General features: G+C 48.7%; 1 long non-coding RNA gene across 1 annotated transcript; it reads left to right on the plus strand.

Annotated features, from left to right (window-relative positions):
* Window positions 1-4,358: 4,358 nt before the first annotated feature.
* On the plus strand, window positions 4,359-17,390 carry LOC115031329 (uncharacterized). Its single transcript, XR_003836954.2, has 4 exons — window positions 4,359-4,437; window positions 10,704-10,848; window positions 12,592-12,858; window positions 15,612-17,390. It is a non-coding gene; the product is annotated as an uncharacterized LOC115031329 (long non-coding RNA).
* The last annotated feature ends 341 nt before the right edge of the window (window positions 17,391-17,731 follow it).

The following is a 17,731-nucleotide window of genomic DNA, read 5'->3' on the forward strand; positions in this document are numbered from 1 at the left end:
TCAGCCCCTACGCGGCAGCTCATGAACACCCAAGACTCCAATTTCAGATCTGATGTCCTCTTCTGGCCGCCTTGGGCACCTGCATGCATGGGATGCATAAATATGTACGCAGACAAAACACTCCTACATAAAAGAAATAAGTCTTAAAAAGTGAATGGCTGGATTTTATAAAATAGACTTTCCAATACTAGGTGTAGTGGAATATGTTTGTAATCCCAGCACTTGGGAAGTTGGGGCAAGAGGATCAGGATTTGGCTACATACCAAGTTTGAGTTTGTGCTACATGAGATGCCGCCTCAAAACAACAACAACAACAACACCATAAGACAAACAAATAAATAGAATTCCAATGAAGACACTCTACAATCTATTTGCCAAAAACTAATATAGAAAAATGTCTAACTCCTTTAGGAGGCCATTTTAAAGATTTTACCTCTCTCTCTCTCTCTCTCTCTCTCTCTCTCTCTCTCTCTCTGTATGTATGCATGTGTGCACGTACATGTGCAGGGTAGAGTCTGATGCTGGGTCCCATCTTCCACTGGCCTAGCTAGTTTTATGTCAACTGAAGCCATTTGGGGAGAGGGAACCTCATTTGATAAAATGCCCTCTCCAGACTGGCCTGTGGGCAAGTCTGTGGGGCATTTTCTTGACTGATGATTGATGTGGGGAGGCTCAGCTCACTGGGAGATGGTGCCAACCCTGGGCCCATGGTCCTGGGCCCAATAGGAAAGCAGGCTGAATGAGCCATGAGGAGCAAGCCAGGAAGCAGCCGTCCTCTGTGTTCTCTGCGTCAGTTCCTGCCTTAGGTTCTAGCCCTGATGAACGGTAATTAGGAGGCAGAAGCTGAAATAAACCCTTTCCTCCCCAAGTTGCTTTTGGTCATGTGTCTTCTCACAGCTATGAGAACCCTGACTAAGATACCTACCTAATCAATGAGGTGGGGTTTCCAGTCAGACCCAGGGCTTGAAGATATAATTTGTCTTACCAGCCATCTTGTCTGGGGGTCCCCAACCTGCCTTTGGAGGCTAGAATTATAGGCAGGTTGCTATAGACACTCAGAATCGGCACTGAGTACCCAAACCCTGGCCCTCAGACATATATGGCAAGTGTTTTAAGCACTGAGCCATCCTCCTGGCCTTGAAGCGGGGCATTGAAGAGCAACATTTTGGTTTTGTTTACAAGAGAGAAATGTCCTGCCTGTCCTCTACTCTAAGCCATGGACACCAAACTCTCAGAGATGGCACATAAACGGCCTGGTTATCCCACACATGATGTTGATCTAGGGATAGACATCAGCCTTTCACACACCCCCGCCCCCTCCATCACAGACATATTAGAGGTATTTAGAGGTTGCCAGCAGAAGTGGATGCGGGGCCTTGGATTCTGAGAGCTGACACCTGACAGTCTTGGGGCACAGAGGAGTCTGTAGTCACCTCATTTCCTTTTCTTTCTTTTTTAAATATGTACTTTAAATGTCTGGTGGGTGCCTGGTTGTCTGCATGGACCCCATGTGGGTACAAGTCCCTTTGGAGGCCATAAAAGGGCATCAAGATTCACTAGAACTGGGGTTAAAGGCAGTTCTAAGCTACACCATGTGGGTGCAGGGAACCAAACCCAGGTCTTCTGTGGGAGCACTAGCTCACCCACAGCAGGTACATTTCTGTCTGCAAAGCCAGCAGGCCCCAGGAGGTCAGCAAGACATTCAGGAGGTAAAAAATAATACTAATAAGTAAGAATGGAGGCAGTACCCACACACGCAGAGCACAGTTTACTGTGGTGGTGCTGATATAGGGCAAGGCACCCTCCGCTGAGGGTCAGAATAGCCCAGCTCCCCACACTGGGCACTGACCCCAGCCCACCCCCACCCCCTTCCCAGGCTGTTCCAAGCCTGGGGCCCTGCCCTGTCCCGGGGAACTCTGGCTGTTCTCACACCCACACTTGCACATTCATAAGCAAGGCAAAGAAAGAAAGCAGGTATTGTTCGAATTCATAGCAGGTTATATTCTAGGAAAAGGTGGTGTAAGTGGAAAAGATAAAAACTGGATTGATTTCCCACAGAAACAATACCAAGATGAGAAATCCTGAGCTAGGGAAAAAAAAAAAAGTCCTGACCTGGTCATGAAAACCCCCTTAGGAACAGTGAGAAATTACCAAAAGACGGTCACTCTCCAGGTAAGACACCACAAGTGGTTATGCGGGGCCAATAGGCCATCAGTTGCAGGCAGTACAAGTTCTTTGTTGGAAAAAGTCTAAATGAGAGAGGTACGCCCTCAACGTGGCGGCACACTGGTGTCACCCAGAGGAGCTGTCAAGACCGTTTGCTTTGGGTTATCGAGACCAGATATCCTGATCTACTGGGGTATGCCTTGAAGCAGGATGTCGCTGTGTAGCCCAGGCTGGCCTTAAGTGAACTCTAATTTTTTAAAACTTTTATTTTTGTGTGTATAGGGGTGGGGAGTACTAGGGTTACAAATGTGTGCCACCATGCCCCATTTACATGGTGTGGATGTATTTGTGTGTGCTAGGCAAATATTTGGCCAACTGAGTCCTCCCCCTCTCCTAATTTGTATACTCTTCCCACATGCTGTAATCAAATTAGTAGGAGCTCTTCTCGCCCTCCCTTCTTGGGGTGTGTGTGTGTGTGGGGGCGAGTTGGGAGTCATCCTTCACTTCTCTACCTTACTCACTGAGGCAGGATCTCTCAATCAAACGCAGAGCTTGATGGCATGGTTAATCTCGACAGCCAGCTTGCTCTGCCTACAGTGGCTGGAACTACAGGTGAGACGTCACCATCACTGCATAGGCCCTGGGGATTCAACCCCAGTTCTCACACTTTAACCACAGGGTCATTTCTGCAGCCCCAGAAGGAGCCCTTCTTTTTTTTTTTTTTTTTAAGATTTATTTATTTATTATATGTAAGTACACTGTAGCTGTCCTCAGACACTCCAGAAGAGGGAGCCAGATCTCGTTACGGATGGTTGTGAGCCACCATGTGGTTGCTGGGATTTGAACTCTGGACCTTCGGAAGAGCAGTCGGGTGCTCTTACCCACTGAGCCATCTCACCAGCCCCAGAAGGAGCCCTTCTAAGTGTCCTCTCTGACCTGCTCTGTTGGCAGAAAGCTTCTCCCCTGAGCAGGCCTGTCTGGTGGCTGCCTCACGCAACTGAGGGGGAGCTGGGAGCTCTGCTCAGAACACAAGACCAAGGAAGGTTAGTTAGTTAGGGTTCCTGGGTCCTCAAGCCTTCATTGCTTGAGGATGGGGTGCTGTCTGGGATGGGTGTGGTGGGTGGGGCCAGCTGTGAGGTCTGGTAACTGAACTGAGCATGCCCGGTAATCAGGGTGGTGGTGGGGGGGAGGGGCAGGAAGATAGGTAAGACAAGACTGACTAAACAAGAGCTGGCTCCAGGGGATCTCAGCAGAGGCAGGCCACTTACCAGGCTAAATTACTGTGCTTCTAAATCCAAGGTCACAAACCACAAAGCAAGGAGTCCTCCTCCCCTGCCGCCCAGGAACAGGTGACGGGGATTAGGTTATAAGGATTAGATTAGTGGTGTTCGACTCCTAACCATTTCCCTCGTGTGTGGACTCGGATGGAAGAAGAGACCAAACCTTTCTTCTCTGGGTCTCTAACTTTGTTTAAGTTCACCTCTAAACTCCCCATGTGATCCCAGGAGAGACTCCTAGCCTCCCTGGGCCACAGTCTCTTTGTCTCTGAGAATGGGGACAACATGCCCATGTCCTGTATGCCCCCAGAAGTGTCGGGAATGGGGAGGACCAAGGAATGGCATCTGTGTGAGCTGGGAGGATGGAGGGGGATGCAGCAGAGACTAGAAACCAAGCATCCCAGGCTAGGGTTGGTGATACCAATAGTGCAGTGGGGAGAACTTTCTAGAATGGGCTCTCTACACATTTCTCCATCTGTGGGCACTGGAAACCTTTACCTTGTACTGTTTTAAAGAGCTGTCCACAGACCACGACGGCACCAGCTTTTGCCTGCCCCATCTCCTCCAGGCTGCCTGGTTGTCAGCACCTGTGCCAGGCGGGCCTCACACCAGTATACTGCCAGGCTCCAGTGGAGAACAGACTCTAAGCTGAGCCTCCTAGAGAACCCGCAGCCTGCTAGGGGCACTATGGCTTCTGGGGAATGTGAGGAACTTGAGAGGCGGCTGGGCCACAGTCATCAGAATTGGTCAAGGATATTTTGCTAGCTCTTGAGCCACAGTTGCCTCACACACTGTGTTTTGAAACTCGCCTTTGCTTTCAGTCTTTGTTCCACTCAAAAAATATTTACCAAGGGCTGACATGGCCTCTGTACAGCTTGCAACTCAGTGACTAAGTAAACATGAAAAGAGTGTGATGAGAACCTAGGAGCTGAGCCGAACAAGGAGCGGTGGCAGGGTGTGCGGGCGCCCTCCCTGAGCTGGATCACTGAAGCCGGTGAGGAGACGGAAGATGATGACCTTGTGGGAAAGTATTTTAGGCAGAAGGTGGAGGACAGAGGACAACCTTGTGTGCTATTACTCAATCACTGCCATCTTTTTTTTTTTTTTGAGACAGTGTTCCCCACTGCTCTGACACTTGTCAATAGGCTAGATTTGCTGGCCCCTGAGATCTGCAGGCATCTTCTGGGATACCAGGTGCTGGCTGCCATGCCTCACTCTGCGGGCTTTGGGAACCCAACTCGGTGCTCACGCTTGGCACTTTGTTGACTAACTCCCCCACTCCACCCCGAGTTTGGATTTTCTTCTGTGTACCACAGGAAGTGCTGTGGGGTCTTAGGGAACTATGTGGATTTGATCGACGTTCCCCAAAGGCTACCTGCCACCCCGCGTGGTCAGAACGATAGAAGCCCATCCAGAATGGTGTTCAGGAGACCGGCTGACTGAGCCAAGAGGGCACTTTAGACAGGGTGAGCAGGTTGTGCTTCGGTAACACACAACCTCTGATTGTAATGACTTACTAAATACTCATTTGCTTTCATGGGTCAGCAGAGGGGTTCTGATCACCTTAGCCACTTAGGGGCTCCAAGGGCAAGTCTTCCTCTTGAACCCAGCTCCCATAATCTGCAGGGCAGGAGGGAGAAAGCTTTGGGATTCACCATCAGATGTGAAGATAGAACCACACAGGCACATCTAACTTCAAAGGAGGGGCAAAAGACCATGCTGAACGAAACCCACTGGATTAATAGCTCAGCACAGGCCATGGGAGTGAAGACGGGGAGGAGGAATGAGGGGAAGGTGTGTTTGAAAATACAATGACTGCTTTAACTGAGAAACTGTATATACAGGACAGAAGGTGGCGAGAGTCTGAGTGACTTCCAGGTTCAGGAGCAGGTGTCAGGTGATCCCCGTAGTGTGAAATGGGTTCACGTCCATTGTAGTAAGGTGGGAATTGGGATAAAAGGTTTGGGCCAGGGCAGGCTCCAGTCTGGCTACTGGCTTTTGCAAATCTAAAGTTCAATGAAGAGGTCTAGGCTGGAAACGAATTTGGGTATCAGCTACAGGCAATGGTTAGGACTTGGACATAGATGGATCTCAGGCCCTTGGGTTGAGTCTGGCCATTTACCGTAGACGCCTCTGGTCCTTGGGACTCAGCCAGGGACTGTATGATGTCACTGGCTTCGTGGGTTTGCTTGCTTGCAGGGAGCAGATGGTCGGACTTCTCACTCAGCACAGTTGTGTGAGCGCAGTCCTGAAACACACTTGTGTGTAAGCATATGTCCTGTGAGTTTTGCTTCTCTCGAGAATACTCTCCCCCCCCCCACAACATTCTTATCGGTTTGCATTTCCACCACCAATATTTAAGATTCCTATTAGCCCATCCCTCACCCACACTAAAAAGTATTGGAAGCCTCAAGGCTGGGATGCTAAAACTTCAACCAGTGCTATGGAAGGGGAGAGATAAGGAAGTAGGCCGAGTGGTTGGGAACTTGGTTTCAGTTAGTGACTAGTATGGAGGTCAAGGGCAAACTGTTTAACATCCATGACGATTGATCTTCATATCTGCAGAGGGGATGAAGGCCACTTTCACTATAGACTCATTAGTGTCAAAAATCAGAGCTGTCTCTAGCTTAAAGGGGCAACCGGTTCATCGGAAGGGCCTCGGGTGGCTCATGGTTTCTGAGGCAGAGAAGGTCACTCAGCCCCAGGAAGGGCCTGGAAAGACAGGTCCAGGATGACCAGTACTGAGACCAAACTTCTGTGCACCGCGGTGCATCCTCTGTGCCTACGGCACTCGGTCCTTAAAATTCCAAATGTCATGTTCCGGGGCTTTTGAGAATGCAATAAAACTAGATGATTAGGCAGAGAGCCTGGAGCGTGGTGAGCTGGGCACCGTTCCACCCTGGCTGGAGCCCTGAGGACGGTCCCAGGTCCAGGGTGTTGTGGCACCTGTTGTGCAGAGAGATGTTCTGTCTGCCAAGTTCCCTCAGCTTTTATGAGAATTATGGTTTCCTCTGGAGACTGACCTTTAGAGGCCAGCAGATGTGGTTCTCTGTCCCTCTCCCACTCCCTGTTCCCTTCCCCTCCCCTCTCTCATTTTCTTTCTCTCTCTCCTCCCCTCCAAGACAGGATTTCTCTGTGTAGCCCTGGGTGTCTTGGACTCACTTTGCAGATCAGGCTACCTCCTGAGTGCTGGGATTAACTTCACAAAAATGATCTTCAGTGCTCATGTCACAATACAGGAGTCAGGCTGGTTAGTTAGATAGTTAGTTAGTCAGTCAGTTAGTTCGTTAGTTAGTTCTTTAGTTTTCTGGAGGATGGCTTTCTTTGATGTTGTTGTTGTTGTTTGAGGCGGGGTTTCTCTGTGTAGCCCTGGCTGTCCTGGAACTCACTTTGTAGACCAGGCTGGCCTCGAACTCAGAAATCTGCCTGCCTCTGCCTCCCAAGTGCTGGGATTAAAGGCGTGCACCATCACGCCCAGCTGGAGGATGGCTTTCATGCCTTTGTTTTGAGAGAGGTTTGATGCAGTTAAACCAAGTCTTCTCCATGCAGGGCCTGTGCTGGAGAAGTGCCTGATGCTACAGACAAATATCTCAGTCCCAGTGTCTCTCTTTTTCGGTCACTTTAATTTGTTTATTCCATAATGAACTTTCACTAGTGGACCTAAGATGACCCACGTAGCTTTTAACAATTAAATTAGCAGAAAAATGAAATAAAAAAAGACTTACACAGTATAAAGTTTTTTCTTTTGAGACAGTGCCTCACATAGAAGACTTGAACCTGATATTTATCTGAGGTTCAATTTGAATTTTCGATCTTTCCACCTCCACATCCTCACTGCTGGGGTTACAGCTATGCACTGCCACATCTGGCCAGACCTTATTTTTAATGATTGAGGTTAACAAGCACGAAGTTGTTTGTCAAATTAACATCAGTTTTTAAAGCTTCCTGGACTTGGATGAGGCTTGGCAGTGAAGCCTGCATCTTCCCTGGCCCCAGACAGAACCTGGAGGGCAGCCCTTGCTTTAGATTAGCCAAATTCAGTTTACATCTCTGGACACTCTTTTTTTCCTTTGAGTTAGCGTTTCATGTATCTCCGGCTGGTCTTGAACTTACTGTGTAGCTAAGAATGATCTCCTAATTGTGCCACCACCTCCAAAGTGTGGGGATAATTGTCATTCACCACTGTCCCCAGTTCTGTTGTGCTGGAGAGCAAACCGAGACCTTCATGCATGCTAAGCGAGCCCTCCACCAACTCACCTACATTCCCAGCACTGGTACTCCTCTGTCTCTGTCTCTCTGTGTCTCTGTCTGTCTCTGTCTCTCTTTCTGTGTCTCTGTCTCTTTCTCTTTGTGTCTCTGTGTTTCTGTCTCTGTCTGTCTCTCTGTCTCTGTCTCTCTGTCTCTGTCTCTCTGTCTGTCTCTCTGTCTCTGTCTCTCTCTCTCTCTCTCTCTCTCTCTCTCTGTGTGTGTGATAGATGTCCTGTGGCTGTATGCAGATGCGGGTCAGGTATATAGGTCATAAATTGACATCTGATGTCTTACTTTGCCAGTCTCCACCTTTTTTGAAACAGGACCTCTCCCTGACACTTAGCTCCTTGATTCAGCTAAGCTTTCTGGTCAATGGTCCCAGGGTCTGCCCATCTCTACCCCTATTCCTCAGGGCAGGGTCCCAGACACAGGCATCCACGCCTGGCTTTTAGATGGCTGCTGGGGATCCTAATTCTCCTGCCTCCACCTCCAAAGTGTGGGGATGATTGCTACTCACTAGGGTCCTCATGCTTGAGCGGCAGGACTCTCTGACTGCGTCATCTGCCTAGCCCTTCCTTATTCTTAGAGGGAACCTGATGATCTCAGCCTCTGCCAGATGTCAGTAGAGACAGTAGCACTGAGAACCCACCTTACTCGGGGAGGCTTCATTTGTGGCCGGCTAAACCTGTGGAGAGATCCCCAGTGTTTTTACTCTGTGAGACGATCTTCCTTAAACAGAATCTAGACACCTGCATCTCCTGGTTCATGTTCAGGATTTTGAGCCCACTGTGTGTGATGCAGAGTGTCAGCTGGAGCAGTGACTTAGCTAACATGAGAACACCAGGGGCACTGGTTTCTGGAGTTGCCATGGGAACCAGTTTCATGGTAGGCTGGTTCAGCAGTGGGCTCCTGGCCATTTTCTGGAAGCCCACCTAATGCCTGTTTTTCTAGAGCTTTCTAATATTTCCTGCCAGACTGAGGATTGAACTCAGGGCTTCTTCATGCATAGTACAAAGTGTCCTATCACTGACCTACAATTCGGCCGTTTAGTAGGTCATAATAGAACCACTTCTCCTTCAGCTAGAGTTGCTTCTGTTGTCTTCAACCCATAAACCATAAACATCCCCTCCGTGTTGGAGGATGAGCCTGAGAAGGGGTGTTGTGAGCTGAGGGTCCATGGGGAGTTGTCTAGTGTGACATAACCCTACTGGGATGCTTTGAAGATGAATCATAGGTACATGTCTAACGAAACTGTGTCATTATAAGTTCCCAGTGAATAGCTGAGGGGGCTATGATGAACTGCTGCATTCTGTCCCTTGAGTAGCTCTGAGATTTCCAATGGTGGCTTTTTGTTGAAACTTATCTCCCATACTGGACCAAAGGCTGCTATAGTGCATCTTCTTAAGGGTTTGGTAGGACCAAGAACTGACCAGGGGTTTCAGAGACTCGAAGAAGAGCAGAAGCCAGGTTGGGGACGGCAGAGCAGACACAGGCATAAATCTTAGATTCTTTGTATCATTACAAAAATTGTCACCTCCCTTACTGTCATGGTACCTGCCTTCAGGAGCCTCTTCAGGTCAGTTTTTTTTTTTTTTTTTTTTTTTTAATGATGTAACTACCCTTCCTCTGTGTTCGCAGTGCTTAGTTAATCATTTCTGCACAATTCACACCACTCGCACGCACACATGCACATGCACACACATGCACACATGCATATGCACAAGTCTTGCTGATGCTCCCTCTGGCTGTCAGCATGCTAACAACAAAACCCAGGAGGCACGAGAAGCAGCCTTGAGTGCTGTAGGTCCCACATGCTGGGGTTCTTGCCTTCTGTCCTGCAGACTGCAGGCTTTCCCTACTATGGAGCAAGCTAAGAGCCTTAGAACTGAAATGCGGATCATTCAGATGGTTTCCCCGTCTTCCCCTCCTCCGTCATCCTCATTTCTTTTCCTTCTCATTCTCCATTTCTCCTCTTTCTCTTTCTGCCCGGTTCTCCCCTTCTTCTGCCCCCTTGCTCTCACACTCGCTCATTCTCTCCACCTCCCTCTGCTTCTAGTTTTTCTTTTTCTTTTTTCCTCCACCAGGATTAGCAAAACAAAAACCCATCCAAGCCAAAAACCCTTAAATCAGACAAACCAGCAGGGATTTTTCTGAAGTGCTAGGTTGGCTTCTTTGCCACTTCTGTTTGATGTCTGTCAGTCCAGCTGTGCAGAAGGATGGAGCAGATCTTCTTTGATGAGGAAGAATGAATATACACCAGAGCCAATGATACGTAAAGGACCAGTGTCAAAGACCTTTCCCTAGGTGTCAACCACTTTGCACAGGCGCACGATCCTGTGTGAATGTGGAGGCCTGACGCCTCTTGTGTGATTCCTTGAGGAACTCTGCTTTGACAGGGTCTCTCACCCAGACCTGGGGCTTGCCACCTGCTCCCTGGCTGGCCAGTGAGCTCCAGTAATGTGCTTGTCTCTGTCCCCTAGCTCTGGGATTACAAGCGTGTACCATCTTGTCCATCTTTTTATATGGGTTAGATTCAAAGTCAGGTGCTTATGCACATCTTCACACTCTACCCACCTCACTCCTTTGATCTGTGAGTGACAGGCAGCACAGCTGTCCTCACGCTGGCCGTGGAAGCGATGCTGGAAAGCTTGCTGCAGTCAGTGTGGCCACTGAGGATTATGCAGAGTATTAAACAACAAGGCAAATGTATTTTGGTGGGAACGTGCGGGAAATTTTTAGAAAGCGAACTGTTATTGAGCCAGGTGCATGCTAGGACTTAGGAGGCGGAAGCAGGAGTTTCAGGGGTTTAAGATCTTCCTCACAGAAGTCCTTAGGAAGTGTCACCAGCAAGCCTTGCAACATCAATGGCTGCACTGTCATTGGGCCACAGTGAATTTGCAGCAGGTCTTAGTTAGAAGGCGGCTGCTTACTACAGCTCACCTCTAGCTCCCGGGTGGGAGTGGGATGCTTCATCAGGGGTGAACAGAGTTCTTACCAAGTCCGCTTTCTCAGAGGGCACTGCAGGGACTTCACCAGCACAATGATGAGACCATTCAGCTACATACCAAACTGGAAGGCTGGGGATGGAGCACAAGCCTTACCTCCACACCAGATAGAAGCCAGCTTGGTCTACACAGCAGACTCTAGGCTGGCTCGGGTATGTAGTAAGATCTGTTGGGGGAGGGGGTAGTGCTGGGCTACATTCCCTGGAACCTGTCTCTTCTATCTCTGGGTAGAGTGGCTAGCTGAGACAGTGGCCATCATGCATATAGCCATGGTAAGTGCCTGGCGGCTTCCCTAGGCTGTGCCTTCATTGTCATCCTGGGTTCTGCGGCTGGGCCGCCCTATCCTTCCTGTTTCCTGGCTCTCTTTCTAGGCTTTGTTTCTTGCTTTGGTAGAGCACACCCTCCAGTAGCTTCTAGAAAAAGGGTGGCCACTAGGTCAATTTTGGGGGAACTTGCTTATCTGAAAATGCCCTTTAATTCTATTTTATTGGCAGTTGGCTGGGCATATGGTCTAGACTGGAGATAATCTTTCTTGCAAAGTCGCTTCATTGTCTCCTTGCTCAGAGTGGCTGCTGGGCAGCCAGACACTGATCTGCAGGGAGTCTATGTCGCGTGTTCTCTTCCCTCTGGAGTGTGTTGAATCAAACCATCCCCATCTTCCAGGGTCCTGAAATCTCACAGCACTGCGCCTGAGTTACGTGTGTTTTTACTCACCTTTTCTGGGTGCACGGAAGCCTTTTCATCTAAAAATGCACAGACTTCAATTTCTGAATCCCATTTTTAACTGTTTTTATTGATTTCTTCCTTTTTCCCTCTTATATCCTAGAATGAAAAATGATTGACTTGGGTGTTGCCTTCCTGGATTCTGTCTGTTTTCATTCCTCCTCCTCTTCTTCCTCCTCCTCCTTCTTTTCTGTTTTCATTGTTTAGCTTAAAAATTTAGGTCTCTGTGTATTATACATGCATGTGCACATATGTGTACCACTTCATGTGCATTACCGTGTAGAAACTAGAGGATGTCATGTTCTGTTACTCTCTGCTTTATTCCTGCAAGACGCAGTCTTTCACTGAACCTGGAGCTAAAACAGCAGCCAGCAAAACGTACTATACTTCTACAATACACATAAACCATTGTCTACACAGCAATCCTCCTGCCTCTGTCCTCTACCATAGTGGAGATGCAGACCCATATGTTCATGCCCAGTTGTTTTTTTGTGTGGGTGTTGAGGATTTAAACTTAGGTCTTCATGCTTACAAAGCAAGATCTTTTACCCACGGAGCCATCTCCCTAGTCCATCATTTTGTTTTTCTGAGGCCAGGTCTCACAGTGTAGCTCAAACTGTCTGAAAACTGTGATCCTCCTGCTTCTGCATTCTGAGTGCTGGGATTACAGGTGTGTGTTGCAATTCCCTGCGTCCCCCCCCCCCCCAACAAGTCAACAGAAAGGATGTTATGTGGAAGAAAGACAGGAACCAATGGGACTGGGGCTCATGGGCGGGGACTGAAAGGGCAGATGTGAGTCAAGTTCAACATGTGTATATGAAAATGTCACCACAGAACTCATTGCTTTGTATGCTAGCTGGGATTGCTGGCTTTAAATGTTTAAACTGTTATAATTTAGAATCACCTGAGCAGGAAGCCTTGGAGGGATTGTTTTGATTGCCTTAATTGATGCTGGGTGACCACCCCCAAGTGTGGGCCCCATCTTCTGGAAGCAGCCAGATAAGAGGAGGGGAAAAGAAGGAGGAGGAGGAGGAGGAGGAGGAGGAGGAGGAGGAGGAGGAGGAGGAGAAGGAGAAGGAGAAGGAGAAGGAGAAGGAGAAGAAGAAGTAGTAGTGTTTTTATCTTTTGGTTCCCGGCTTCCCTCTTGCTGCCAAGTTGATTTCCCCATCCAGGCTGCCGCTGTCTCTGTCAGTGACTCCAAAACCAGTATTCCCAGGCTTCTAACACAGTGTGAAGACCAGGAACCATGGAGACATCCAGCTTCAAGGACAGAATGACAACTGTGTTCTCAGCCTCTCTGGGAACGCTGGCTAATGCACTAACTGAAAAAAATAATAAGAATCAATAAATACAAGGATTTGAATCACAGCAATATTGAGAATCGCCGAAAGAGTGAAACTCAGAGGACAACCGATGTTACACGCAAGAGGATGGTTTTGGTAGGTAGCCTAAAGAGACACAGTGTGACCTCAGTGCTTAAAATAACTAGGTATAAAGCCAGGCATGGTGATGCATGCCTGTAACTCAGCACGTGGGGGAGGGGTGGGGGTAGGATAGGAACTCAACTAGAGACCCTGTATCAAAAACAAAACAAACAAAAACAAAAAACAAAAGAGGGGCTAAAGAGACTCCATTGGCAAACTGCTTGCCTTCTAGGTGTGAGGATCTGAGTTTGAGTCCTAGTACACACACACATGATTAAATATGTATTAAATTATACGCTTAAATATGTTAATTAAATATACTTTATATTAATATATTAAATATGTGCATTTAGAGCCAGGCATGATGGCACATAACTGTAATTCCAAAACTGGGAAGGCAGAGACAGGAGGATTCCTGGAGCTTGGAAGCCAGCTGATCTTTCACAATTGAACTCCAGATTCTGTGAGAGACCCTGTCTCAAGAAAAAAAAATGTGGAGAATGATTGAGGGAGACATCTAACATCAACCTACGGCCTACACACACACACACACACACACACGCACGCATGCATGTACAGGCATACGCAGACAGACATGTACACACACATATCATATTCACCTTCAAACAAAACAAACTAGATGTATGTTTAGAGAAAACAGGAAAGAAATCCATCAAACAACCCTTGGTGCTTGTCGCAGGGTGCTGGGTGCCTTGTCTGAGCATGCTCTCTGGGGAGGCTGAGATGTGCTCTTCGTGCTAAGGGCCGGGGGCTGCTCACGGTCACCTACCAGGTGAATGATTATATTATGAGTGGGTTTGGCCCTCTCTAGACTTTCTGTACATTCTAAAATTTCTATAGCAAATGTATACTTTTATAATCACAAGCAAAAATGTTTAATAAGGAAAACTTGAGAAAAGGAAGGGACACACTACAGAAGTGGGGCCTGCCCTGAATGGACCCCACTCTCCTCCAGGTAGTGAGGGCAGCGACGAGTGATATGAGCCAACTTCTTCCTCCTAACACTATGCCATCCCAAGTCAGCCAAGGTTTGGGTTTTCAGACCACCCAAGGACCAAAGCCCTGGCACCTGGCCCACCAAGAACTGGTGTGAGGAGGTCCTGGGCATTGTGTGTGTGTTCCACTCTGTCTCTGAGCTAGGCACACACCTGCCATCAGATGTTGCTTATGTAGAATTTCAGGGAACTATTGTGCTCCTAATTATCCCCCGGAGTGATTCACTGTCAACATGGAGAGGCAGGGGTGAACTGGGGAGTCATGTGGGAAGGGAATGCTTGTCACTTACCGTCACTGCCACCTGGAGATGGCGACTGTGCACTGGGGAAGGATGCAATTCTGCACCAGCTTCCCCCCTAGTCCCACTGCTCCCCATTAATACGTTTTTATGTGATTATAAAAGTGATTATGCCTGTAAGGTGAGTGAGCCCCTCCCTCTCAGTGATTATGTTTAATATAGAAGTTTTAGACTGTACAGAGAAATCTTAATTTTTTAAATTTGCATTTATCTATGTATTATGTTGAGTGGTTGGGTGTGCACATGAGTAGAGCAAAGAGGACAACCCACAGGAGCCAGTTCTCTTCCTTCTTCCAAGTGGGTACCAGGGGGTCCAACACAGGTCGTCAGGTTTGATGGCAAGTGCTTTTACCCGGGAAGCCAGCTCACTTGTGCCCTACACAGGAAAGCCTCTAGAAGCATGTCGCACTTACCCATAATACTTTTCACCCCTTCACCCAGCACCACCGAGCAGCCTCCAGGTCCTATGTACAGAACAGAGACAAGATATCTCATCTCGGCTCTGCAGACATCAGGCACTGGGGCTAGGGATGCAGTGCAGTGGTGGTGTAAGTGTCTGGCATGCACGGGTTTGGGTTGAAGTTCTAGTACTGCAGGGAAAGAGTGAGATTTCGTGTGGGCAGAGGCACCCTAATGACAGAGGGGGATGAAACATGGGCATCTCCGAGGATGTCTTTGTTTTAATTGTAGCAATGGGGGCTGGGGAAGTAGCTTAGTTGGCTGTGTTTGTCTAACATAAATGAGGTCCTGGGTTTGATCCCCAGCACTGCATAAACAGGGCGCAGTGGTGCATGGCCATAATCCCAGCACTCCGGAGATGGGGGCGTTAAGGGTCAAAAGGTCAAGGGCATCCCTAGCTTCATAGTGAGTTTGAGGCCAGCCTAACCTGCAACTGCCTAGCAATAGCTAGCGTGTGAATATTTAGGATTTATTAAACAGCTTCCATGCAGTCTCCTTTAATCTACACAGCAACCATAGGAGTAGTAGCCATCTTTATTTTGCCGATGAGAAACGGATGCTTAGGAAGGTGAAGGAGGTCACTGAATATCATCCTGAGTCACACTGCAAAAAAAAAAAAAAAAAAAAAAAAAAAAAAAAGGAAGGCCCTGAATGGCCTTCTCTTTGCTTCCCCTAGTCCCCCATTTGAACCCGGCAGCAGAGGTGAACTCTAAAGGCTTGCTGCAGACTCAGGCAGCCTCAGCTCAGCTACTAGGAGACCAGCAGCCACTAGGCGGCAGCAGAGGTCTGCGTTGCAGGGCTGCTCTGTCCCCAGCTGACTGCGGGCTCTGGTTGGCTGCGTCGGGGTCAAAGCCTGAGCCTCTGATGGCCAAGAATAGCAAGAGGCTGTAATTCACGTGGGTAGATGCCTTCCCAGGTTTCGAAAGCCCCTCGCGTCATCTCTGTCATTTCATAATCTCGCTCACAGGTTACTTTTTCCGTCTGCTTCAAACAGGTTTGGCGTGGGCCAGATCCGCAAGCTTCCCTGAGATGGTATGTTAGATGCTGACTGGGGCCTGGAGCCACAGATATCAGTGAAATAAAAAGACCTATGGCACGCCCCTGGGGGAGACGGACACCTAAACCAACAGCCAAGGTACAGTGTTAGAAAGTCCAACGACAGACTGTTGAGATTTCATTCCCGCACAACGTTGGGGAAAGAAGAGCGGAATTATTATTACAGGCTGGCTCCGAGGTGCCCCCAGATCCCGTGTCTGTTTGTGGATGTCCTTGTTATACTTGATCTGAGTACCAAAGTTGAGCTGCAATGGGTGTTCTCTTTAAAATGGGCCATGGCAGAGAAAGAGGCCCATGCTAAAAGCTGTTGGGTAAGGAGCCCCAGGTTGAAGAGCAGCAGGTAGCACGAGTGGGTGAAGCATCTAGAGATGGGGCTGGGGATATGACTCAGTTGGTAGAGTGTAGCCTGCCTGCGTGGCTGAAGGCCTGGGTTTGAGCTTTAGCACCCCATAAACTGAGCATGGTGATGCTCACCTGCAATCCCAGCATGCAAAAGGATCAACAGAAGAGTTCAAGGCCATCCTCAGCTATTTCGATAGATAAGGAGGGTACATAAGCTACACGAGACCCTGTCTAAAACGGAACGAAACAACAAACAAGGGCCAGGAACACGGGGATAGGTAAAGGGATTTCCAGGCAAGCTTAAAGACTGAACTTTGGATTCTCAACACATATTTAAATACTGCTTGCTGGGCATGGTGGCCTTCCTGTAACTGCAGGGCTCAGGAGATGGACACAGAGGATTCCTGGGGTAACCTGGTTAGCTGAACCAGCAAGCTCTGGGGTGAGATGAGACCCTGACTCAGTATAAAAGGTAGGAAGTGATTGTGAAAGACAACTCAACGTCAATGACACACACACACACACACACACACACACACACACACAAATCTGGGAAAGCTGTGGCAGGCATCCAGCAGGAGATGGCAAAGACAGGGCGGTGGCAAGGATTACACATCCAGTGTCCAGGTCAGCCTTGCTTGCATTCTTTGCTGCAGACCCACAGCCGATCCAGTCCTTCTCCAGCAAGGATATCAGAAGTGTGCCCCTGCCTGGGTTCTTTCCCCAGCACAGGGACCGAGGCTCTTACACTTTTCCCAGCCAGGACTGCCCCAGCTGGATTCCTGGTCTCCTCTCAATTCCCTATTCTATCTCCCCACATGAAGTCTGGAACAGCCCTGGCTAGATGAGGTAACTCCTCCACACCTGCCCTCCTCATTCTTGGCTGAAACCCTGTGTGGTCTGTGAAGCTCTGGGCATGCCCAGGACTGGCCCAGAAGGGGACGGAGTGTGGGGATGGAGGCATCACTGGAGATGCTGCCATGTCTCCACATGCTCACTGTAGCCCAGCAACCTTTGGGACTGCCCACTTCTCGGGCATCATTAACAGGTGTGTCCCAGAACCAGACAGTTGCTAGTGTCATATGCGTGGGTCACCTCTGCTATGCCAATAGTTAATTTTAGCACCAGCCACTTCTCTTTGGGCATGCTAGTCCAAGAGGGTGATGTTAGGCGTCTACCCGCAAAGTTCATCCTGAGGTAGTCAATCACAAGGGAGAGAGGTGGGGCTGGCCCTGGGCTCACGTGCTATGGCCACACCTCAAGCAGAGCACTTTACAAATCTTTTAGGTTTTTCCTTTTCTTCCTCTTTTCCATCCTCTTTTCCCCCCCTTTCAATCCCCCTACCTCTTAATAAATATTTTTATTTTATTTTTAATTGTGTTTGTGTTCGGGTGTATATGTAGGTAGATGCACATGAAATGTAGATACCTGCAGAGGGCAGAGGTATTGGTCAGACACACTGGAGCTGAACTTATAGGCTGTGTGAGCAGTCTAACATGAATTCTGAAGTCAGACTCATGTTCTCTGGGGGGAAGAGTTACACACTCTCAACTGCTGAGCCAGCTCTCCGGTCCACCCCTTCCCTCCAACCCCCACTTTTTTGTGGGGTTCAGTGGTGTGGGAGGGTGAGACAGAGTCTCACTCTGCAGTCTTGGCTGACCTGGACCTGGAACTCACTACATAGACCAGGCTGGCCTTCAACTCTTACAGATCTGC

The sequence above is a fragment of the Mus caroli genome, unplaced genomic scaffold (assembly GCF_978045245.1).
Source record: "Mus caroli unplaced genomic scaffold, Mus_caroli_1 scaffold_7, whole genome shotgun sequence".
In the NCBI taxonomy this organism is placed as follows: Eukaryota; Metazoa; Chordata; class Mammalia; order Rodentia; family Muridae; genus Mus; species Mus caroli.